We start from the raw sequence: 25,684 nt of genomic DNA on the forward strand, positions 1-25,684 counted from the left end.
GACTAAAGACTGACAACTTCCCTGGACCTAATGGCCTTGCCTCCGAGGGTCTTAAAGGAAATGGATGCAAAGGTGCATGGTTGTAGTCTTCCAAAATTCCCTAGATTCTGGAAAGGCCCCAGTGGATTGGAAAACAGCAAATGTAACGCCTCTGTTCAAGACAGGAGGGAGACAGAACACAGGAAACTATAGGCCAGTTAGCCTAACGTCTGTCATTGGGAAAATGCTAGAATCCAGTATTAAAGAGGTAGTAGCAGGGGCATGTAGAAAATCGCCATACAATTAGGCAGTGTCAACATGGCTTTATGAAAGGAAAATCATGTTTGACAAATTTATTAGAGCTCTTGGAGGATGTAACAAGTAGGGTGGATAAAAGGGAACCTGTAGATGTTGTGTATTTGGATTTCCAAAAGGCATTCGATAAGGTGCCAAATAAAAGGTTACTACACAAGATAACAGCTCATGGTGTTGGGCGTGATATATTAGCATGGATAGAGGACTGGCTAACTAACAAGAAGCAGAGAGTAGGGACAGTTGGGTCATTTTCAGGATTAACTAATGGAGTGCTACAGGGATCAGTGCTGGGGCCTCAACTATTTACGATCTATATTGAAGAATAGGATGAAGGGACTGAGTGTATTGTGGCCAAATTTACTGATACGAAGATAGGCAGGAAAGCAAGTTGTGAGGAGGATACAAAGTGTCTGCAAAGGGATATAGATAGGTTAAGTGAGTGGGCAAAAATTTGGCAGATGGAGAATAATGTGGGAAAATGTGAGATTGTCCCCTTTGGCAGAAAGAATAGAAAAGCAGAATATTATTTACATGGAGAGATACTGCAGAATGATGGGATCTGAGAGTCCTTGTACATGAATTACAAAAAGTCAGCATGCAGGTACAGCAAATAGTTAGGATAGCAAATGGAATGGTAGCGTTTATTGTAAGGGGGATGGAGTGTAAAAGTAGGGAAGTCTTGCTACAATTATATTGGTGAGACTGCACCTCGAGTATTGTGTACAGTTTTGGTCTCCTTATTTAAGGAGGGATATACTTGCTTTGGAAGCAGTTCAGAGAAGGTTCATTAGGCTGATTCCTGAGATGAGGGGTTTGTCTCATAAGGAAAGATTGAGCTAGTTGGGTCTATACTCATTGGAGTTAAGAAGATTGCGAGGTGATGTTATTGAAATGTAAGTTTCTGAGGGGGCTTAACAGGGTAGATGCTGAGAAGATGTTTCCCCTCATAAGGGCATCTAAACCAGGGGCACAGTTTAAAAATAAGGGGTCTCCCATTTAAGATGGAGGTGAGGAGGAATTTCATCTCTCAGAGGGTCTTTAGTGTTTAGAATTCTCTTCCCCAGAGAGAAGTGGAGGCTGGGTCATTGAATATATTCAAGGCTGAGTTAGACAGATTTTTAATTGACAAGAGAGTCAAGGATTACGGTGATGCAGGGAGAAAAGTGGAGTTAAGGCTCTAATCAGATCAGCCATGATCTTATTGAATGGCGGAGCAGGCTGAAGGGGCCGAATGGCCTACTCCTGCTTCTATTTCTTATGTTCTCATGAGACTGGCAGTCTTTTGTTTAACCTGCTTTTGCGGGTTAACACAGTCTGGCCAAATTTCCCAGGCCTCAGGAAACCAAGCAGCTGAAGGGAGGTGAGTACATCTTCGAGAAGATTAGGAGGGCTGTTGTAGCACTGGTAGTGCGCCAGGAGGAGCAGCAGTGTTTCCCCACACCCTCAAGCTCCTCCCCATCAGACCTTCATCCCCCTATACAAGTCCCCACTGGGGGGGATCAGATTTGAACCTCCAATGATTGGATTCCCCACTCTAAAGAGAGTTCTATTTATCGATAACTTATATCAAATTCACTGCTGTATCATCATAAGATAATGCAAAAAATAGAAGCAAGAATACAAGTAGGAACTTTTTTTATGGAGACTGTGGAGGCTATTCATGGATTTTGCAGCACTAACAGAATATTCAGAGATGAAATACACATGTGCAGGAGTGGAGGACGTGGCTACTAAAATTTTGATGGTCCACCAAGATTCATAACTTAATAACCTGCATGGCTACTGACAAGAGGAGCCTTTTAATATTGCACTTCACTTAATGCTTATTTATTCAATATTATCATACTGCACTAGGAAGTTTAGTTGTGCTGCCCGGGGGAACTGGGACAGTGAACAGTTAAACTGGAGTGCTTGACCAACTCCATTCCAATTTTGAAATGTCCAAAGACCAAAAGTGCTTTCCAGATGAGTTCAAAAGTTTTCTTTTTTGTGTCAGTAACAGCAGGAGTTGCACAAGGAAAGTGCAAGTCTCCCCTGCACCGGACATTCCCACAGTCACGAGTCACTGACCACCCATTAAACGCAGAACTGCTCCTGCTCCCTGCACTTACTTTGGACTGCCTGAATTTCCATTACTTTACGTTCACTTCCACGCTTTTGGGCCTGGAAATTGGCCAGGAGAGCATTAAAGGTGATGTCTGTGTGTTAAGAACAGTCAGTCCTCCAGCTGCTACTCGCAGACTGGTCAGCTGCTCCCTAGACTGCTTCCCCGCAGGAGGTACAATCCCTACCAGTGTTTCTATTGAAGGTTGATACCACTTTGATTGTCATGATTTAAACTGAACTCTATTCTCTGTGTCATGGCAGCAGCTGCAGCAGCAGGAGGTCCGTGTCTTCAGAACCAGGGTGCAGGTGAGTCACCAAAAATACAACTTTCAATTCTAAACCGACATTTACACCCAAACATACGAATTAGGAGCAGGAGTAGGCCATTCGGCCCCTCAAGCCTGCTCCGACATTTGATAAGATCATGGCTGATCTGAATGTGACATCAACTTCACTTTCCTGTCTGCCCCCCATAACACTTGACTGCTTTGTCTACCAAGAGTCTATCTAACTCAGCCTTGAATATATTCAATGACCCAGTCTCTACTCTCTGAGGAAGCGAATTCCACAGACTAATGACCCTCTGAGAGGAAAAATTTCTCCTCATCTCCATCTTAAATGGGAGAGCCCTTATTTTTAAACTGTGACCTTTAGTTCTAGTCTCACCCATATGTGGAAACATCCTCTCAGCATCCACCCTGTCAAGTCCCCTCAGGATCTTATATGCTTCGGTAAGATCACCTCTCATTATTCTAAACTCCAATGGATATATACCCAAAACTGTTCAACCTTTCATAATAAGATAGCCCCTTCATCCCAGAAATCAGTCAAGTGAATCATCTCTGAACTGCTTCTAATCTAATTTTATCCTTTCTTAAGTAAGGAGACCAAAGTTCTACACAGTACTCCAGATGTGGTCTCACTAAGGCCCTGTACAGTTGTAGCAAAACTTCCCTACTTTTACTTTTTACCCTCTCTGTACTAACGCTTTGTCTTTCACCACACCATTAACATACTGTTTGCCTTTGTTCCATGACCTTCTCTGTGACCTTGTCCTATCAACACCTTCTCTTCTGTTGTCTCTTGCCCCAACCCCGCTTTACTGGCTTAAAACCTTTTACATTTCGAATATTTGCCAGTTCTGATGAAGGGTCACTGACCTGAAACATTAACTCTGCTTCTCTCTCCACAGATACTGCCAGACCTGCTGAGTATTTCCAGCATTTCTTGTTTTTATTCCCTACTTTTATATTCTATTCCCCTTGCAATAAACGACAACATTCCATTTTCCTTCCTAATCACTTGCTGTACCTGCATACTAACATTTTTTTGATTCATGTACCAGGACCCCCAGATCCCTCTGCACCACAGCATTCTGCAGTCTCTCTCCATTTAAATAGTATTCTGCTTTTCTACTTTTCCTGCCAAAATGAAAAAGTTCACATTTTCCATTATACTCCATCTGCTAAATTTCTGCCCACTTATTTAACCTATCTAAATCCTTTTGTAGACTCTTTGGGGGGACCCTTATTCTGGCAGTGGAGGTATCTTCTCCAGAAGGCCCACCAAATTTAGTGCCAATCAGGTACTGAACTGGATAGCGGCAGGCCTTCCACAAAATCAAGGACCCCATTGCCAGAAGTCCCGCCCTTGGAGAGCTGCCAGCCAATCAGAGGGACCCCAACCCCACCACCCCCTCCCCCACCCCCCCGGGGCGGGGAAACATCCTACACGGTTTTCCATGCCATGCTTCCCGTGTGGATTGCCCACCACACGGCTTACTGCGGCTGCAGTGGGAAGAGGCCTTTGTCACATTTCAGAAGAATCACACTTGAAGTCACAGCTTTAACTTTAACAAAGATTTAACTTTAACAAAGATTTAACTTTAACAAAGATTTAACAAGCTTTAATAAAAAAGACTTCTGTAGAGTTCCTGCTTACAGTGCTGCATAGACTGCCTGACCTTACAACAACCCCCAGGTCAGGTGTTTTCCCCAAAGCAAAAAGCTACTTTCATTTTCACTTTCAAGTACAATATAGTCTCTACTACTCCAGTCCACACATATAATCAAGACAGCCCTTAACTGGAGGTTAATTGCCCAGTTAAGGGCCTCAATTGACAGCAGGGCAAGAAGGCCATTAACAGGCCTTCCTGCCCTGCATTAAATTTTGGTGGATGTGGGATGGTGGTGGGAAGCTGCCCCTGCCACCATCCTACCTGATCTTATGCTCTCCCCACCTCCAAACTCACCAGGGGCAGAGCATAAAATTCCCCGCTTTATGTCCTCTTGACACCTTACCTTCCTACCTATCTTTGTGTCATCTGCAAATTAGGCTACCATACATTCAGTCACTTCAACCAAGTCATTGACTGTAAATTGATTGTACATTGTAAATAGTTGAGGCCCTAGCACTGATCCCTATGGCATTCCAATAGTCACATCTTGCCAACCCAAAAATGCCCCATTTATCCCTACTCCCTGCTTTCTGTTAACTAACCAATCCTATATCCATGCTAGTATGTTACCCCCTACATCAGGATCTCTTATCTTGTGTAGTAACCTTTGATGTGGCACCTTATTGAATGCCTTTTGGAAATCCCACCACATGTGGAAGTTACATCACATCTACAGATTCACATTTATCCACCTTGCTTGTTACTTCCTCAAAGAACACTAATAAATTAGTCAAACATGATTTCCCTTTCACAAAACCTGCCTGATCACATTAAGATTTTCTAAACACCCTTCTATATAATCTCCTTAATAATGGATTCTAGTATTTTCCTTATGACAGATGTTAAGCTAACTGGCCCATAGTTTCCTGCTTTCTGTCTCCCGCCTTTCTTAAATAGAGGTGTTACATTCCAAATTTTCCAATCTGCTGGGACCTTTCCAGAATATAAGGAATTTTGGAAGATCACAACTAATGCAGCTACTATCTCAACAGCCATTTCTTTTAAGACCCTAGGATGCAGACCATCAGGTCCTGGGGATTTGTCAGATTTTAGCTGTATTAGTTTTCCCAGCACCTTTTCCCTAGTGATTATGATTGTTTTAAGTTCTTTCCTGCCTTTTACTTCTTGTTTTTCAAGTATCTTTGGAATGTATTTTGTGTCTGCTACAGTGAAGACTGATGCAAAATACCTGTTCAACACTTCCACCATATCCTTGTTACCCATTATTAATTTCCCAGACTTAATCTCTAGAGGACCAACATTCACTTGAGTTACTTTCCTTTCTAAATAGTCGTAGAAACTCTTACTATTTGTTTTTATAAATCTAGCTAGATTTCTCTCATACTCTGATTTTTTTCCCTTTTTTGCAGTCATTCTTTGCTGTTTTTTAAAAATCTGTCCAATATTCTGATCTACCACTAATCTTTGCAGAATTGTACAATTTGTCATTCAATTTGATACTATCTTTAACTTCCTTAGTTAGCCATGGATGGTGCATCCTTCTCCTCGAGTCTTTTTTTCTCACTGGAATATACCTTTGCTGAGAGTTATGAAATATCTGCTTAAATGTCTGCCTCTGCTTCTCTACTGTCCTATCTTTTAACCTAATTTCTCAGTTCACTTTGTCCAATTCTGTCTTCATACCCTTGCAATTGCCTTTATTTAAGATTAAAGTACTAATCTTAGACCCACACTTCTCACCCTCAAAGTGAATGTGAAATTCTATCATGTTACGATCACTGTTGCTTTTACAATGAGGTCATTAATTAATCCTGTCTCATTGTACATTACCAGATCTAAAATAGCCGGCTCCCTGCTTGGTACTAGAAGTTACTGCTCTAAGAAATTGTCCCGAATATACTCTATGAACTCATCTTCCCTGCTGCCTTTGCCAATCTGAGTCGTCCAATCTATATGTAGATTAAAATCACCCATGATTATTGCAGTACCTTTCTTACAAGCCCCCATTATTTCTTCCTGTATACTCTGTCCTACAGTGTAGCTACTGTTAGGGAGCCTGTAAACTACTCGCACAACTGATTTCATTCCTTTGCTTTTTCTTATGTCTATCCAAACTGATTCTACGTCCTGATCTTTTGAACTAAGGTCATTTCTCACTACAGTACTAATGTCACCCTTAATTAACAGAGCTACCTCACCATCTTTTCCTAGCTTCCTGTTCCTCTGAAATGTCAAATACATTTGAATATTCAGGTCCCAGCTGTGATCACCTTGCAACCACGTCTCTGTAATTGCTGTCAGGTCATACATATTTATTTCTATTTGTGCTAACAATTCATCTGTTTTGTTACAAATGCTGTGCACATTCAGATACAGAGCCTTCAGTTCTGTCTTTTTACCATTTTTGCAGACTCTAGCTTTTTCTGCTTTCTGTCCCTTCCTCCCACACTCTTGTTATAATTACCCACGTCACTGCCCTGCATTACCGTCAGCTGTGGAGGCAACCCAGTAATACCTGGTGGCCTCCTTGTGGACCCGGGAGTGGGGGGACCATCCTGATTGGGCACCCTGTGCCCCACAGAGGCCCCCCCCCCCCAAAAGCAGCTCCTGCTGCTCCGGCTGATGTACCACCCTCAGTCTTCCTGATCAACTCCCACCCCCCTCACCGGGGCCCAGCTGATTGTCCCTGGCAAGGCCTGAAACCCCACTTATCATTTTCAGTGCCGGTGCCCGTGATCCCCTTGAAGCTGAGTTCTCCCAACAGTGGTCACCGCTCCTGGTGGTGCTGCTGCAACTGAGGAGCTCCCGGCCCTCCTCAGTAACACTGAGCCAAAGCTCCTCGACCCGCACACACATACTGCAGATGTGATTGCCTTGGGTCACCCTAGTGTTCACCAGCTCCCACAGACTACAGCTGCAACACATCACCTGCCCTGCCACATTTATTGTGGTTTACTTAACAAATTCATTAATCTTTTCTTAATTAATTTTTAATGAATGCCTCTACTCATCAACCACTTACTAATTTGAACCCAACTAATACTGATAAACCTTACAAATAATACATAAGATTCAACAGCTTTTTACGTTCCTTGTATGAGCGTTTCTTTTTGAATTATAAGGAAGCTAATTATGCTACTTCGCACATAGGAACATAGGATATGCAGTAGACCATTCAGCCCATCAAGCCTGCTCTGCCATTCAATGCAATCATGACTGATCATCCATTTCAATGTCTATTCCCACACTATCCCCATATCCCTTTATGTCATAATAATAATAAATGCAAAATACTGCAGATGCTGGAAATCTGAAATAAAAACAAGAAATGCTGGAAATACTCAGCAGGTCTGGCAGCATCTGTGGAAAGAGAAGCAGAGTTAACGTTTCAGGTCAGTGACCCTTCTTCAGAACTGACAAATATTATAAATGTAAAAGGTTTTAAGCAAGTAAAGCGGGGGACTTTATGTCATTGTTATTCACAAATCTGTCAATCTCTACATAAATCTTACGTACATTTTTAATTTTTTTTTTCCTTTTTCTAATCTCCACCTTTTTAACACACACCCTAATAACCGAATACTCACCACCACTTTACACACACACCCTAACAGCTGTTACTCACAAACCAATCAACCTCACTGTTCTTTTTATCAAATTCAGGTCGAGACTGGGCTCCTCTCCCGCTCGGTAAGTGGACTAGGCCGCGATCCTCGGGCTTTATTTATGCGCTCCCCAGTCTGTGTTCCTTCTGCAGTTCCACTCCTATCTGCTCCTCTCCCAGAAGTTATTTGGACTGTGTGTTAATGTGTTAGTACCAGAGTTTCATGTTGGGACACTTCAGTGATGAAATTGAGTCACAGGGCTTGATTTTCAATCTGGAGTCAGGAACCTGATGCCCGGTTCATTACCAGGTAACAACCCTGCGCTATTATTTTATTCAAAGCAGCTAATTGGGCCAAGGGTGATCTCAGCGACCAATGAGTGGTGCCAGGTACTGCCTAGAGGCAGAAACCTGCTCTGGATTGCAGTGCTCAAAGGCAGACGGAGGTACAATCCCTACTCATGTTTCTATTGAAAGTTGATGCTACATTGCTTGATTGTCGTGATTTAAACTGAAATCTATTCTCTGTGTCATGGCCGTTGCAGCAGGAGCTCCTTCTCAGAACCAGGGTTCAGGTGAGTCACAAAAAACGGGACTCTCATTTATAACCTAATGTTTGGGCTGTGTGATAGTGTGTTTGTACCAGAGTTTCATTTTGGGACACTTCAGTGATGAAATTGAGTCATAGGTGTGGATATTCATTCTGACGTCGGGAACCTGATGCCCAATTCATGACCAGGTAACGACCCTGCGCTTCTATTTTATTCCAAGCTCACACCAAATGACTCTTGGCTGCAGAGAACTGTGTGTATCCCCCGACTATACTGTATCGTACTACCACAACATTCCGATTTACTCCCCCCACTTGAACTGCTTCCTGCACTCCGGTAACATGGTCAGTTTGCTCATCCACCCTACAGCTCTGCTCTCATCCATACAAGCTGCAAGAACTGCGAACCTGTTGGACAATTGCAAAGGCTGAGGTTCCTCCACCTGTACCTTCTCGACCCCTTTACCTGCCTTACTCGCACTCACACACCCCTGTCCCTGACCCCTGACTAAATCATATGACTATAGACTAAGGGGCGTGACTGCCTTCTGACAGAAAGTGTCAGGTAACTTTCTCCCTCCCTGATGTTTCGCAATGTCTGTAGTTCGGCCTCCAGCTCATCAAATCTGAGCCAAATTGTGTTGAGCCGCACACACTTACTGCAGATGTGATTGCTGTGGATCACCCTGGTGTGCACTAGCTCCCCCATACTACAGCTGCAACACATCACCTGCCCTGCCATTGTCATTGTGTTTTACTTAACTAATTAATGAATTTTTTTCTTAATTAATTTCTATGTAATGCCCCTACTCACCAACCACTTATGTTACTAATTTGAACCCTAATACCAATAAACCGATATTATTTATGAATAACACATAAGATTCAACAGCTTTTTATGTTCTTTCTACTCGTGTTTCATTATTATTTATAAGAAGCTAAATTATACGACATAAATCTATGTAAATATTTAAAATTTATTTACCTTTTTCTAGTCTCCACCACTTTACACACACACCCTAACAGCTGTTACTCACAAACCAATCAACCTCACTGTTCTTTTTATCAAATTCAGGTCGAGACTGGGCTCCTCTCCCGCTCGGTAAGTGGACTAGGCCGCGATCCTCGGGCTTTATTTATGCGCTCCCCAGTCTGTGTTCCTTCTGCAGTTCCACTCCTATCTGCTCCTCTCCCAGAAGTTATTTGGACTGTGTGTTAATGTGTTAGTACCAGAGTTTCATGTTGGGACACTTCAGTGATGAAATTGAGTCACAGGGCTTGATTTTCAATCTGGAGTCAGGAACCTGATGCCCGGTTCATTACCAGGTAACAACCCTGCGCTATTATTTTATTCAAAGCAGCTAATTGGGCCAAGGGTGATCTCAGCGACCAATGAGTGGTGCCAGGTGCTGCCTAGAGGCAGAAACCTGCTCTGGATTGCAGTGCTCAAAGGCAGACGGAGGTACAATCCCTACTCATGTTTCTATTGAAAGTTGATGCTACATTGCTTGATTGTCGTGATTTAAACTGAAATCTATTCTCTGTGTCATGGCCGTTGCAGCAGGAGCTCCTTCTCAGAACCAGGGTTCAGGTGAGTCACAAAAAACGGGACTCTCATTTATAACCTAATGTTTGGGCTGTGTGATAGTGTGTTTGTACCAGAGTTTCATTTTGGGACACTTCAGTGATGAAATTGAGTCATAGGTGTGGATATTCATTCTGACGTCGGGAACCTGATGCCCAATTCATGACCAGGTAACGACCCTGCGCTTCTATTTTATTCCAAGCTCACACCAAATGACTCTTGGCTGCAGAGAACTGTGTGTATCCCCCGACTATACTGTATCGTACTACTACAACATTCCGATTTACTCCCCCCACTTGAACTGCTTCCTGCACTCCGGTAACATGGTCAGTTTGCTCATCCACCCTACAGCTCTGCTCTCATCCATACAAGCTGTAAGAACTGCGAACCTGTTGGACAATTGCAAAGGCTGAGGTTCCTCCACCTGTACCTTCTCGACCCCTTTACCGGCCTTACTCGCACTCACACACCCCTGTCCCTGACCCCTGACTAAATCATATGACTATAGACTAAGGGGCGTGACTGCCTTCTGACAGAAAGTGTCAGGTAACTTTCTCCCTCCCTGATGTTTCGCAGTGTCTGTAGTTCGGCCTCCAGCTCATCAAATCTGAGCCAAATTGTGTTGAGCCGCACACACTTACTGCAGATGTGATTGCTGTGGATCACCCTGGTGTGCACTAGCTCCCCCATACTACAGCTGCAACACATCACCTGCCCTGCCATTGTCATTGTGTTTTACTTAACTAATTAATGAATTTTTTTCTTAATTAATTTCTATGTAATGCCCCTACTCACCAACAACTTATGTTACTAATTTGAACCCTAATACCAATAAACCTATATTATTTATGAATAACACATAAGATTCAACAGCTTTTTATGTTCTTTCTACTCGTGTTTCATTATTATTTATAAGGAAGCTAAATTATACTACATAAATCTATGTAAATATTTAAAATTTATTTACCTTTTTCTAGTCTCCACCACTTTACACACACACCCTAACAGCAGTTACTCACAAACCAATCAACCTCACTGTTCTTTTTATCAAATTCAGGTCGAGACTGGGCTCCTCTCCCGCTCGGTAAGTGGACTAGGCCGCGATCCTCGGGCTTTATTTATGCGCTCCCCGGTCTGTGTTCCTTCTGCAGTTCCACTCCTATCTGCTCCTCTCCCAGAAGTTATTTGGACTGTGTGTTAATGTGTTAGTATCAGAGTTTCATGTTGGGACACTTCAGTGATGAAATTGAGTCACAGGGCTTGATTTTCAATCTGGAGTCAGGAACCTGATGCCCGGTTCATTACCAGGTAACAACCCTGCGCTATTATTTTATTCAAAGCAGCTAATTGGGCCAAGGGTGATCTCAGCGACCAATGAGTGGTGCCAGGTGCTGCCCTTAGGCAGGAACTTGCTCTGGATTGCAGTGCTCAAAGGCAGACGGAGGTACAATCCCTACCCATGTTTCTATTGAAAGTTGATGCTACATTGCTTGATTGTCGTGATTTAAACTGAAATCTATTCTCTGTGTCATGGCCGTTGCAGCAGGAGCTCCTTCTCAGAACCAGGGTTCAGGTGAGTCACAAAAAACGGGACTCTCATTTATAACCTAATGTTTGGGCTGTGTGATAGTGTGTTTGTACCAGAGTTTCATTTTGGGACACTTCAGTGATGAAATTGAGTCATAGGTGTGGATATTCATTCTGACGTCGGGAACCTGATGCCCAATTCATGACCAGGTAACGACCCTGCGCTTCTATTTTATTCCAAGCTCACACCAAATGACTCTTGGCTGCAGAGAACTGTGTGTATCCCCCGACTATACTGTATCGTACTACCACAACATTCCGATTTACTCCCCCCACTTGAACTGCTTCCTGCACTCCGGTAACATGGTCAGTTTGCTCATCCACCCTACAGCTCTGCTCTCATCCATACAAGCTGCAAGAACTGCGAACCTGTTGGACAATTGCAAAGGCTGAGGTTCCTCCACTGTACCTTCTCGACCCCTTTACCTGCCTTACTCGCACTCACACACCCCTGTCCCTGACCCCTGACTAAATCATATGACTATAGACTAAGGGGCGTGACTGCCTTCTGACAGAAAGTGTCAGGTAACTTTCCCCCTCCCTGATGTTTCGCAATGTCTGTAGTTCGGCCTCCAGCTCATCAAATCTGAGCCAAATTGTGTTGAGCCGCACACACTTACTGCAGATGTGATTGCTGTGGATCACCCTGGTGTGCACTAGCTCCCCCATACTACAGCTGCAACACATCACCTGCCCTGCCATTGTCATTGTGTTTTACTTAACTAATTAATGAATTTTTTTCTTAATTAATTTCTATGTAATGCCCCTACTCACCAACAACTTATGTTACTAATTTGAACCCTAATACCAATAAACCGATATTATTTATGAATAACACATAAGATTCAACAGCTTTTTATGTTCTTTCTACTCGTGTTTCATTATTAATTATAAGGAAGCTAAATTATACTACATAAATCTATGTAAATATTTAAAATTTATTTACCTTTTTCTAGTCTCCACCACTTTACACACACACCCTAACAGCTGTTACTCACAAACCAATCAACCTCACTGTTCTTTTGATCAAATTCAGGTCGAGACTGGGCTCCTCTCCCGCTCGGTAAGTGGACTAGGCCGCGATCCTCGGGCTTTATTTATGCGCTCCCCGGTCTGTGTTCCTTCTGCAGTTCCACTCCTATCTGCTCCTCTCCCAGAAGTTATTTGGGCTGTGTGTTAATGTGTTAGTACCAGAGTTTCATGTTGGGACACTTCAGTGATGAAATTGAGTCACAGGGCTTGATTTTCAATCTGGAGTCAGGAACCTGATGCCCGGTTCATTACCAGGTAACAACCCTGCGCTATTATTTTATTCAAAGCAGCTAATTGGGCCAAGGGTGATCTCAGCGACCAATGAGTGGTGCCAGGTGCTGCCTAGAGGCAGAAACTTGCTCTGGATTGCAGTGCTCAAAGGCAGACGGAGGTACAATCCCTACTCATGTTTCTATTGAAAGTTGATGCTACATTGCTTGATTGTCGTGATTTAAACTGAAATCTATTCTCTGTGTCATGGCCGTTGCAGCAGGAGCTCCTTCTCAGAACCAGGGTTCAGGTGAGTCACAAAAAACGGGACTCTCATTTATAACCTAATGTTTGGGCTGTGTGATAGTGTGTTTGTACCAGAGTTTCATTTTGGGACACTTCAGTGATGAAATTGAGTCATAGGTGTGGATATTCATTCTGACGTCGGGAACCTGATGCCCAATTCATGACCAGGTAACGACCCTGCGCTTCTATTTTATTCCAAGCTCACACCAAATGACTCTTGGCTGCAGAGAACTGTGTGTATCCCCCGACTATACTGTATCGTACTACCACAACATTCCGATTTACTCCCCCCACTTGAACTGCTTCCTGCACTCCGGTAACATGGTCAGTTTGCTCATCCACCCTACAGCTCTGCTCTCATCCATACAAGCTGCAAGAACTGCGAACCTGTTGGACAATTGCAAAGGCTGAGGTTCCTCCACCTGTACCTTCTCGACCCCTTTACCTGCCTTACTCGCACTCACACATCCCTGTCCCTGACCCCTGACTAAATCATATGACTATAGACTAAGGGGCGTGACTGCCTTCTGACAGAAAGTGTCAGGTAACTTTCTCCCTCCCTGATGTTTCGCAGTGTCTGTAGTTCGGCCTCCAGCTCATCAAATCTGAGCCAAATTGTGTTGAGCCGCACACACTTACTGCAGATGTGATTGCTGTGGATCACCCTGGTGTGCACTAGCTCCCCCATACTACAGCTGCAACACATCACCTGCCCTGCCATTGTCATTGTGTTTTACTTAACTAATTAATGAATTTTTTTCTTAATTAATTTCTATGTAATGCCCCTACTCACCAACAACTTATGTTACTAATTTGAACCCTAATACCAATAAACCGATATTATTTATGAATAACACATAAGATTCAACAGCTTTTTATGTTCTTTCTACTCGTGTTTCATTATTAATTATAAGGAAGCTAAATTATACGACATAAATCTATGTAAATATTTAAAATTTATTTACCTTTTTCTAGTCTCCACCACTTTACACACACACCCTAACAGCTGTTACTCACAAACCAATCAACCTCACTGTTCTTTTGATCAAATTCAGGTCGAGACTGGGCTCCTCTCCCGCTCGGTAAGTGGACTAGGCCGCGATCCTCGGGCTTTATTTATGCGCTCCCCGGTCTGTGTTACTTCTGCAGTTCCACTCCTATCTGCTCCTCTCCCAGAAGTTATTTGGACTGTGTGTTAATGTGTTAGTATCAGAGTTTCATGTTGGGACACTTCAGTGATGAAATTGAGTCACAGGGCTTGATTTTCAATCTGGAGTCAGGAACCTGATGCCCGGTTCATTACCAGGTAACAACCCTGCGCTATTATTTTATTCAAAGCAGCTAATTGGGCCAAGGGTGATCTCAGCAACCAATGAGTGGTGCCAGGTGCTGCCTAGAGGCAGAAACTTGCTCTGGATTGCAGTGCTCAAAGGCAGACGGAGGTACAATCCCTACCCATGTTTCTATTGAAAGTTGATGCTACATTGATTGATTGTCGTGATTTAAACTGAAATCTATTCTCTGTGTCATGGCCGTTGCAGCAGGAGCTCCTTCTCAGAACCAGGGTTCAGGTGAGTCACAAAAAACGGGACTCTCAATTATAACCTAATGTTTGGGCTGTGTGATAGTGTGTTTGTACCAGAGTTTCATTTTGGGACACTTCAGTGATGAAATTGAGTCATAGAGCAGGGTTTTGATTCTGGGGTCGGGAACATGATGCCTGGTTCATTTCCAGGTAATAACCCTCTGCTGTTATTTTATTCAGAGCTCTGAATTGGCCAGGGTCAAGCTGTAAGCCCAATGAGTGGTGGCTCCCACTTTCCCCAGTACTAGGGGGTGTCTATGCCCCATGAATCGAAACCCATTTCTCCCACACCAGTCTTTGAGTGATGACTTTAATTCTCTAATCTTATTTACCCTACGCCAATTTTCTCATGGTTCAGGTAGTAATCCAGAGATTATTACCTTTGTGGTTCTGCTTTTTAGTTTAGATCATAGCTGCTCAAAATGCCGATGCAGAACCTCTTTCTTAGTCCTATATATATAATTGGTACCCACGTGGACTACAACAACTGGATCCTCCCCTTCCCACTGCAAATTCTTCTCCAGCATTAAGCAGATGTCCCAAACCCTGGCACCTGGCAGGCAACACAGGCTCCTGGATTCACACTCTTGGCTGCAGAGAAGAGCATCTATCCCCATGACTATACTGTATCCTACCACTACATTCCGATTTACTCCCCCCACTTGAATGGCCCCCACTCTACATCCTCCGCTCTTATCCATACAAGCTGCAAGAACCGCAAACTTGTTGGACAATTGCAAGTGCTGAGGTTCCTCTACCTGTACCTTCTCGACCCCCATACCTGCCTCACTCGCTTTCACACACCTTTGTCCCTGACCCCTGACCAAATCATCTGACAATAGCCTAAGCAGCATGACTGCCTTCCGGAATGACGTGTCCAAGTAACATTTCCCCTCCCTGATGCTTCGCAGTGTCTGTAGTTCAGCCTGCAGATCATCAGCTCTGATCTGAAGTTTGTTGTGCTGCAGACTCTTACTGTAGATGTGATTGACTTGGATCACCCTGGTGTCCACCAGCTCCCCCACACTACAGCTGCAACACATCATGTCCTGTCATCATTATTGTGTTTTACTTAACTAATTAATTAATTTTTTTCTTTAATTAATTTCTAATTAATGCCCCCTACTCATCAACCACTTACTTTATTAATTTGAAACCTACTAATACTGAAAAACGTTACTATTTACGAACAATACATAAGATTCGACAGCTTTTTACGTACCTTCTACCTGTGTTTCTTTATTAATTATAAGGAAGCTAAATTGTGTTACATAAACCTTATGTAAATGTTTAAAATTTATTTAGCTTTTTCTAATCTCCATCACTTTACAGACACTCCCTAATAACCGAATACTCACCAGCTCTTTACACACACATCCTAACAGCTGTTACACACAAACAAACCAATCAACTTAAGGCTTTCCTGTGATGTCACTGTTCTTTTTGTCAAACTCAGGTCGTGTCTGGGCTCCTCTCCCGCAAGGTAAGTGGTTTAGGCCATGATCCTCAGGCTTTATTTATGTGCTCCCCCGTCTGTGTTCCTTCGCAATTTCACTCCTATCTGCTCCTCTCCCGGAAGATATTTGGGCTTTGTGTTAATGTGTTCGTACCAGAATTTCATGTTGTGACATTTCAGTGCTGAAATTGAGTCTTTGGGCTGGATTTTCAATCTGCGGTTGGGAACTTGATGCCCGGTTCATTCCTGGGTCAGACCCTGTGCTGCTATTTTATTCAAAGCTCCTCATTGGGCCGGGAGCAAGCTCAGTGCCCAATGAGTGGTTGCTCCCACTTTCCCCAGTACTGCTGCCAGTGCCCCATGAATCGAAATAGGGCTGGATTTTCAATCTGGGTTCAGGGGCCCGGTTAATTACCGGGTAATGACCCAGCACCGCTATTTTATTCAAAGCTCCTAATTGGACTGGAGGCGGGCCCGGCACCTAATTAGAGGTGTTAGGCACAGCCTGAAGGCAGAAACTTGCTCTGGATTGCAGTGCTCAAAGACAGAGGTACAATCACTACCCATGTTTCTAATGAAAGTTAATACCACTTTGATTGATTGTAGTGATTTAAACTGAATTCTATTCTCTGTGTCATGGCAGTTGCACCAGCAGCTCCTCCTCAGGGTTCAGGTAAGTCACGAAAACAGAACACTCAATTCTAAACTGATATTTGGGCTGTGTGTTGGTGTGTTAGTATCAGAGTTTCATGTTGGGACACTTCAGTGATGAAATTGAGACATAGGCTGGATCCTCAACCTGGGGTTGGGAATCCAATGCCCGGTTCATTACTGGGTAATGATCCTGAGCTGCTATTTTATTCAAAGCCTCCAATTGGGCCAGGGGCAGGCTCGGCATCCAATTAGTGGTGGCTGCCACTTTCCCCAGTACTGATGCCAGTGCCCCATGAATCGAAACCCATTTCTCCCACACCAGTCTTTCAGTCATGCATTTAACTCTCTAATCTTATTTACCCGACACCAATTTGCTTGTGGCTCAGATAGTAATCCAGAGATTATTACCTTTGTGGTTCTGCTTTTAATTTCGCTCCTAGCTGCTCATAATCGCTAAGGAGAACCTCTCTATATCATTGGTACCCATGTGGACCTCTACAACTACATCCTCCCCCTCCCAGTTCCTCTCCAGCCTTAAACAGATGTCCCAAACCCTGGTACCGGGCAGGCAACACAGGCTTCTGAACTCACTCTGTCAGCTGGTGAGAAAAGTGTCTATCTCCCTAACTATATGGTCCCCTATTACCATTACATTTCGATTTACCCACCCCCACTTGAATGGCTTCCTGCACCACGGTGCCGTGGTCAGTTGCTCATCCACCTGACAGCTCCCCATTCTCATCCATACAAGCTGTAAGAACCACAAATCTGTTGGACAATTCCAAGGGCTGAGGCTCCTCCACCTGTACCTTCTCGACCACCTTACCTGCCTCAGTCATACTCACACACTCCCCTGTCCCTGACCCCTGACCAAATCATATGACAATAGCCTAAGCAGCATGACTGCCTTCTGGAATCAAGTGTCCAGGTAACCTTTCCCCTCCCTGATGCTTCGCAGTGTCTATAGTTCAGCTCATCAACTCAGATCTGAAGTTTGTTGTGCCGCAGACTTTACTGCAGATGTGATTGACTTGGATCACCCTGGTGTCCACCAGCTCCCCCACACTACAGCTGCAACACATCATGTCCTGACATCATTATTGTGTTTTACTTAACTAATTAATTACTTTTTTAGTAATGCCCCTACTCACCAACCACATTTGTTACTAATTTGAACCCAACCGCATTGAGAGGCTGGCGGCTGCTGATCTCTGCTTGTTCCAGGTCCTGTTTACCGAGTGGTGGTGGCACCCCTCCACCGCCTTTGTTCGGCGGAGCGTTTCATCTGTTGACTTTTTTAAATTAAAATTAAACCACCCAGTAAAATTAAACCACCCGAAAAACGTACTATTTACAAACAATACATAAGATTCAACAGCTTTTTATGTACCTTCGACCTGTGTTTATTTATTAATTATAAGGAAGCTAAATTGTGCTACATTAACGTTATGTAAATGTTTATAATTTATTTAGCTTTTCATAATCTCCACCTCCAATTGGGCCAGGGGCAGGCTCGGCATCCAATTAGTGGTGGCTTCCACTTTCCCCAGTACTGATACCAGTGCCCCACGAATCGAAACCCATTTTTCCCACACCAGTCTTTCAGCCATGCATTTAACTCTCGACTCTTATTTACCCGACACCAATTTGCTTGTGGCTCAGATAGTAATCCAGAGATTATTACCTTTGTGGTTCTGCTTTTTAAGTTAGCTCCTAGCTGCTCATAATCGCTAAGGAGAACCTTTCTATATCATTGGTACCCATGTGGACCTCAACAACTACATCCTCCCCCTCACACTGCAAATTCCTCTCCAGCCTTAAACAGATGTCCCAAACCCTGGTACCGGGCAGGCAACACATGCTTCTGAACTCACGCTGTCAGCTGGTGAGAAAAGTGTCTATCTCCCTAACTAGACTGTCCACTATTACCATTACATTTCGATTTACCTACCCTCACTTGAATGGCTTCCTGCACCATGGTGCCGTGGTCAGTTGCTCATCCACCTGTACCTTCTCGACCACCTTACCTGCCTCAGTCATACTCACACACTCCCCTGTCCCTGACCCCTGACCAAATCATATGACAATAGCCTAAGCAGCATGACTGCCTTCCGGAATGAGATGTCCAGGTAACCTTTCCCCTCCCTGATGCTTCGCAGTGTCTGTAGTTCAGCCTCCAGCTCAACAACTCAGATCTGAAGTTTGTTGTGCCGCAGACTTTACTGCAGATGTGATTGCCTTGGATCACCCTGGTGTCCACCAGCTCCCCCACACTACAGCTGCAACACATCATGTCCTGCCATCATTATTGTGTTTTACTTAACTAATTAATTAATTTTTTAATAATGCCCCTACTCACCAACCACATATGTTACTAATTTGAACCCGACTAATACTGGAAAACGTACTATTTACAAACAAGACATAAGATTCAACAGCTTTTTTCATACCTTCTACCCGAGTTTATTTATTAATTATAAGGAAGCTAAATTATGCCATATGAACCTTGTGTAAATGTTTAAAATTTATTTAGCTTTTTCTAATCTCCACCACTTTACACACACACCCTAACAGCTGTTACTCACAAACCAATCAACTTAAGGCTTCCCTGTGATGTCACTGTTCTTTTTGTCAAACTCAGGTCCTGTCTGGGCTCCTCTGCCGCAAGGTAAGTAGATTAGGCCACGATCCTCGGGCTTTATTTATGTGCTCCCCAGTCTGTGTTCCCTCGCAATTCCACTCCTATCTGCTCCTCTCCCGGAAGATATTTGGGCTTTGTGTTAATGTGTTAGTACCAGAGTTTCATGTTGTGACATTTCAGTGCTGAAATTGAGTTATTGGGCTGGATTTTCAATCTGCGGTTGGGAACTTGATGCCCGGTTCATTCCTGGGTAAGACCCCGTGCTGCTATTTTATTCAAAGCTCCTAATTGTGTCGGGTGCAAGCTCAGTGCCCAATCAGTGGTTGCTCCCACTTTCCTCAGTACTGCTGCCAGTGCCCCATGAATGGAAATAGGGCTGGATTTTCAATTTGGGGTTAGGGGCCCAGTTAATTACCGGGTAATGACCCAACACCGCTATTTTATTCAAAGCTCCTAATTGGACTGGAGGTGGGCCCAGCACCTAATAAGTAGTTTTAGGCGCTGCCTGAAGGCAGAAACTTGCTCTGGATTGCAGTTCTCAAAGACAGACAGAGGTACAATCCCTACCCATGTTTCTATGGAAAGTTAATACCACTTTGATTGATTGTCGTGATTTAAACTGAATTCTATTCTCTGTGTCATGGCAGTTGCACCAGCAGCTCCTCTTCAGGGTTCAGGTGAGTCACTAAAACAGAACACTCAATTCTAAACTGGTATTTGGGCTGTGTGTTGGTGTGTTCGTATCAGAGTTTCATGTTGGGACACTTCAGTGATGGAATTGAGAAATAGGGCTGGATTTTCAACCTGGGGTTCTTGATCCTGAGCTGCTATTTTATTCAAAGCCTCTAATTGGGCCAGGGGCAGGCTCGGCACCCAATTAGTGGTGGCTTCCACTTTCCCCAGTACTGGTGCCAGTGCCACATGATTCGAAACCCATTTCTCCCACACCAGTCTTTCAGTCATGCATTTAACTCTCTAATCTTATTTACCCTACACCAATTTACTTGTGGCTCAGATAGTAATCCAGAGATTATTACCTTTGTGGTTCTGCTTTTAATTTCGCTCCTAGCTGCTCATAATCGCTAAGGAGAACCTTTCTATATCATTGGTACACAAGTGGACCTCTACAACTACATCCCGCTCCCTCCCACTGCAAGTTCCTCTCCACCCTTAAACAGATGTCCCAAACCCTGGTACCGGGCAGGCAACACAGGCTTCTGAACTCACGCTATCAGCTGGTGAGAAAAGCGTCTATCTCCCTAACTATACGGTCCCCTAATACCATTACATTTCAATTTACCTACCCCCACTTGAATGGCTTCCTGCACCACGGTGCCATGGTCAGTTGCTCATCCACCTGACAGCTCCCCATTCTCATCCATACAAGCTGTAAGAACCACAAATCTGTTGGACAATTCCAAGGGCTGAGGCTCCTCTACTTGTACCTTCTCGACCACCTTACCTGCCTCAGTCATACTCATACACTCCCCTGTTCCTGACCCCTGACCAAATCATATGACAATAGCCTAAGCAGCATGACTGCCTTCCGGAATGAAGTGTCCAGGTAACATTTCCCCTCCCTGGTGCTTCGCAGTGTCTGTAGTTCAGCCTCCAGCTCAACAACTCAGATCTGAAGTTTGTTGTGCCGCAGACTCTTATTGCAGATGTGATTGACTTGGTTCACCCTGGTGTCCACCAGCTCCCCCACACTACAGCTGCAACACATCATGTCCTGACATCATTATTGTGTTTTACTTAACTAATTAATTAATGTTTTAGTAATGCCCCTACTCACCAACCACATATGTTACTAATTTGAACCCAGCTAATGCTGAAAAAGTTACTATTTACAAATAATACGTAAGATTCAACAGCTTTTTCCATTCCTTCTACCTGTGTTTCTTTATTAATTATAAGGAAGCTAAATTATGCTACATTAACCTTATGTAAATGTTTCACATTTATTTAGCTTTTCCCACCACTTTACAGACACTCCCTAATAGCAGAATATTCACCAGCTCTTTACACACACATCCTAACAGCTGTTACTCACAAACCAATCAACTTAAGGCTTCCCTGTGATGTCACTGTTCTTTTTGTCAAACTCAGGTCGTGTCTGGGCTCCTCTCCCGCAAGGTAAGTGGTTTAGGCCGTGATCCTCAGGCTTTATTTATGTGATCCCCGGTCTGTGTTCCTTTGCAATTTCACTCCTATCTGCTCCTCTCCCGGAAGATATTTGGGCTTTGTGTTAATGTGTTAGTACCAGAGTTTCACGTTGTGACATTTCAGTGCTGAAATTGAGTTATTGGGCTGGATTTTCAATCTGCGGTTGGGAACTTGATGCCCGGTTCATTCCTGGTTAAGACCCCATGCTGCTATTTTATTCAAAGCTCCTCATTGGGTCGGGGGCAAGCTCGGTGCCCAATCAGTGGTTGCTCCCACTTTCCCCAGTACTGCTGCCAGTGCCCCATGAATCGAAATAGGGCTGGATTTTCAATCTGGGTTCAGGGGCCCGGTTAATTACCGGGTAATGACCCAGCACCGCTATTTTATTCAAAGCTCCTAATTGGACTGGAGGCGGGCCCGGCACCCAATTAGTGGTTTTAGGCGCTGCCTGAAGGCAGAAACTTGCTCTGGATTGCAGTGCTCAAAGACAGACAGAGGTACAATCCCTACCCATGTTTCTATTGAAAGTTAATACCACTTTGATTGATTGTCGTGATTTAAACTGAATTCTATTCTCTGTGTCATGGCAGTTGCACCAGCAGCTCCTCCTCAGGGTTCAGGTAAGTCACTAAAACAGAACACTCAATTCTAAACTGATATTTGAGCTGTGTGTTGGTGTGTTCGTATCAGAGTTTCATGTTGGGACACTTCAGTGATGAAATTGAGACATAGGCTGGATCCTCAACCTGGGGCTGGGATTCCAATGCCTGGTTCATTACTGGGGAATGATCGTGAGCTGCTATTTTATTCAAAGCCTCTAATTGGGCCAGGGGCAGGCTCGGCATCCAATTAGTGGTGGCTTCCACTTTCCCCAGTACTGATGCCAGTGCCCCATGAATCGATACCCATTTCTCACACACCAGTCTTTCAGCCATGCATTTAACTCTCTAATCTTATTTACCCTACACCAATTTGCTTGTGGCTCAGATAGTAATCCAGAGATTATTACCTTTGTGGTTCTGCTTTTAATTTAGCTCCTAGCTGCTCATAATCGCTAAGGAGAACCTTTCTATATCATTGGTACCAATGTGGACCTTGACAACTACATCCTCCACCTCACACTGCAAGTTCCTCTCCAGCCTTAAACAGATGTCCCAAGCCCTGGTACCGGGCAGGCAACACAGGCTTCTGAACTCACGCTGTCAGCTGGTGAGAAAAGTGTCTATCTCCCTAACTATACTGTCCCCTACTACCATTACATTTCGATTTACCTACCCTCACTTGAATGGCTTCCTGCACCACGGTGCCGTGGTCAGTTGCTCATCCAGCTGACAGCTCCCCATTCTCATCCATACAAGCTGTAAGAACCACAAATCTGTTGGACAATTCCAAGGGCTGAGGCTCCTCTACTTGTACCTTCTCGACCACCTTACCTGCCTCAGTCATACTCACACACTCCCCTGTCCCTGACCCCTGACCAAATCATATGACAATAGCCTAAGCAGCATGACTGCCTTCTGGAATGAGATGTCCAGGTAACTTTCCCCTCCCTGGTGCTTCGCAGTGTCTGTAGTTCAGCCTCCAGCTCAACAACTCAGATCTGAAGTTTGTTGTGCCGCAGACTCTTACTGCAGATGTGATTGCCTTGGATCACCCTGGTGTCCACCAGCTCCCCCACACTATAGCTGCAACACATCATGTCCTGACATCATTATTGTGTTTTACTTAACTAATTAATTAATGTTTTAGTAATGCCCCTACTCACCAACCACATATGTTACTAATTTGAACCCGACTAATACTGGAAAACGTACTATTTACAAACAAGACATAAGATTCAACAGCTTTTTTCATACCTTCTACGCGAGTTTATTTATTAATTATAAGGAAGCTAAATTATGCCATATGAACCTTGTGTAAATGTTTAAAATTTATTTAGCTTTTTCTAATCTCCACCACTTTACACACACACCCTAACAGCTGTTACTCACAAACCAATCAACTTAAGGCTTTCCTGTGATGTCACTGTTCTTTTTGTCAAACTCAGGTCCTGTCTGGGCTCCTCTGCCGCAAGGTAAGTAGATTAGGCCACGATCCTCAGGCTTTATTTATATGCTCCACAGTCTGTGTTCCTTCGCAATTTCACTCCTATCTGCTCCTCTCCCGGAAGATATTTGGGCTTTGTGTTAATGTGTTAGTACCAGAGTTTCATGTTGTGACAGTTCAGTGCTGAAATTGAGTCATTGGGCTGGATTTTCAATCTGTGGTTGGGAACTTGATGCCCGGTTCATTCCTGGGTCAGACCCTGTGCTGCTATTTTATTCAAAGCTCCTAATTGTGTCGGGGGCAATTGGTGCCCAATCAGTGGTTGCTCCCACTTTCCCCAGTACTGCTGCCAGTGCTTCATGAATGGAAATAGGGCTGGATTTTCAATCTGGGGTCAGGAGCCCGGTTAATTACCGGGTAATGACCCAGCACCGCTATTTTATTCAAAGCTCCTAATTGGACTGGAGGTGGGTCCGGCACCTAATTAGAGGTGTTAGGCGCTGCCTGAAGGCAGAAACTTGCTCTGGATTGCAGTGCTCAAAGGCAGACAGAGGTACAATCCCTACCCATGTTTCTATTGAAAGTTAATACCACTTTGATTGATTGTCATGCTCTAAGCTGATTTCTATTCTCTGTGTCATGGCAGTTGCACCAGCAGCTCCTCCCCAGGGTTCAGGTAAGTCACTAAAACAGAACACTCAATTCTAAACTGATATTTGGGCTGTGTGTTGGTGTGTTAGTATCAGAGTTTCTTGTTGGGACACTTCAGTGATAAAATTGAGACATCGGGCTGGATTTTCAATCTGGGGTTGGGATTCCAATGCCCGGTTCATTACTGGGTAATGATCCTGAGCTGCTATTTTATTCAAAGCCTCCAATTGGGCCAGGGGCAGGCTCGGCATCCAATTAGTGGTGGCTTCCACTTTTCCCAGTACTGATGCCAATGCCCCATGAATCGAAACCCATTTCTCCCACACCAGTCTTTCAGTCATGCATTTCACTCTCTAATCTTATTTAACCTACACCAATTTGCTTGTGACTCAGATAGTAATCCAGAGATTATTACCTTTGTGGTTCTGCGTTTAATTTAGCTCCTAGCGGCTCATAATCGCTAAGGAGAACCTCTCTATATCATTAGTATCCATGTGGACCTCGACAAGTACATCCTCCCCCTCCCAGTTCCTCTCCAGCCTTAAACAGATGTCCCAAACCCTGGTACCGGGCAGGCAACACAGGCTTCTGAACTCACACTGTCAGCTGGTGAGAAAAGTGTCTATCTCCCTAACTATACTGTCTCCTATTACCATTACATTTTGATTTACCTGCCCCTACTTGAATGACTTCCTGCTCTCATCCACCCTACAGTCGCCCATTCTGATTCATACAGGCTGTACGAACCGCAAATCTCTTGGACAATTCCAAGGGCTGAGGCTCCTCCACCTGTACCTTCTCGACCACCTTACCTGCCTCAATCATACTCACACACTCCCCTGTTCCTGACCCCTGACCAAATTATATGACAATAGCCTAAGCAACATGACTGCCTTCTGGAATCAAGTGTCCAGGTAACCTTTCCCCTCCCTGATGCTTCGCAGTGTCTATAGTTCAGCTCATCAACTCAGATCTGAAGTTTGTTGTGCTGCAGACTCTTACTGTAGATGTGATTGACTTGGATCACCCTGGTGTCCACCAGCTCCCCCACACTACAGCTGCAACACATCATGTCCTGTCATCATTATTGTGTTTTACTTAACTAATTAATTAAATTTTTAATAATGCCCCTACTCACCAACCACATATGTTACTAATTTGAACCCGAGTTCTGCTGAAAAACGTTACTATTTACGAACAATACATAAGATTCAACAGCTTTTTACGTTTCTTCTACCCGTGTTTATTAATCATAAGGAAGCTAAATTATGCCATATAAACCGGATGTAATTT

The sequence above is a fragment of the Heterodontus francisci genome, chromosome 2 (assembly GCF_036365525.1).
Source record: "Heterodontus francisci isolate sHetFra1 chromosome 2, sHetFra1.hap1, whole genome shotgun sequence".
Classification (NCBI taxonomy): domain Eukaryota; kingdom Metazoa; phylum Chordata; class Chondrichthyes; order Heterodontiformes; family Heterodontidae; genus Heterodontus; species Heterodontus francisci.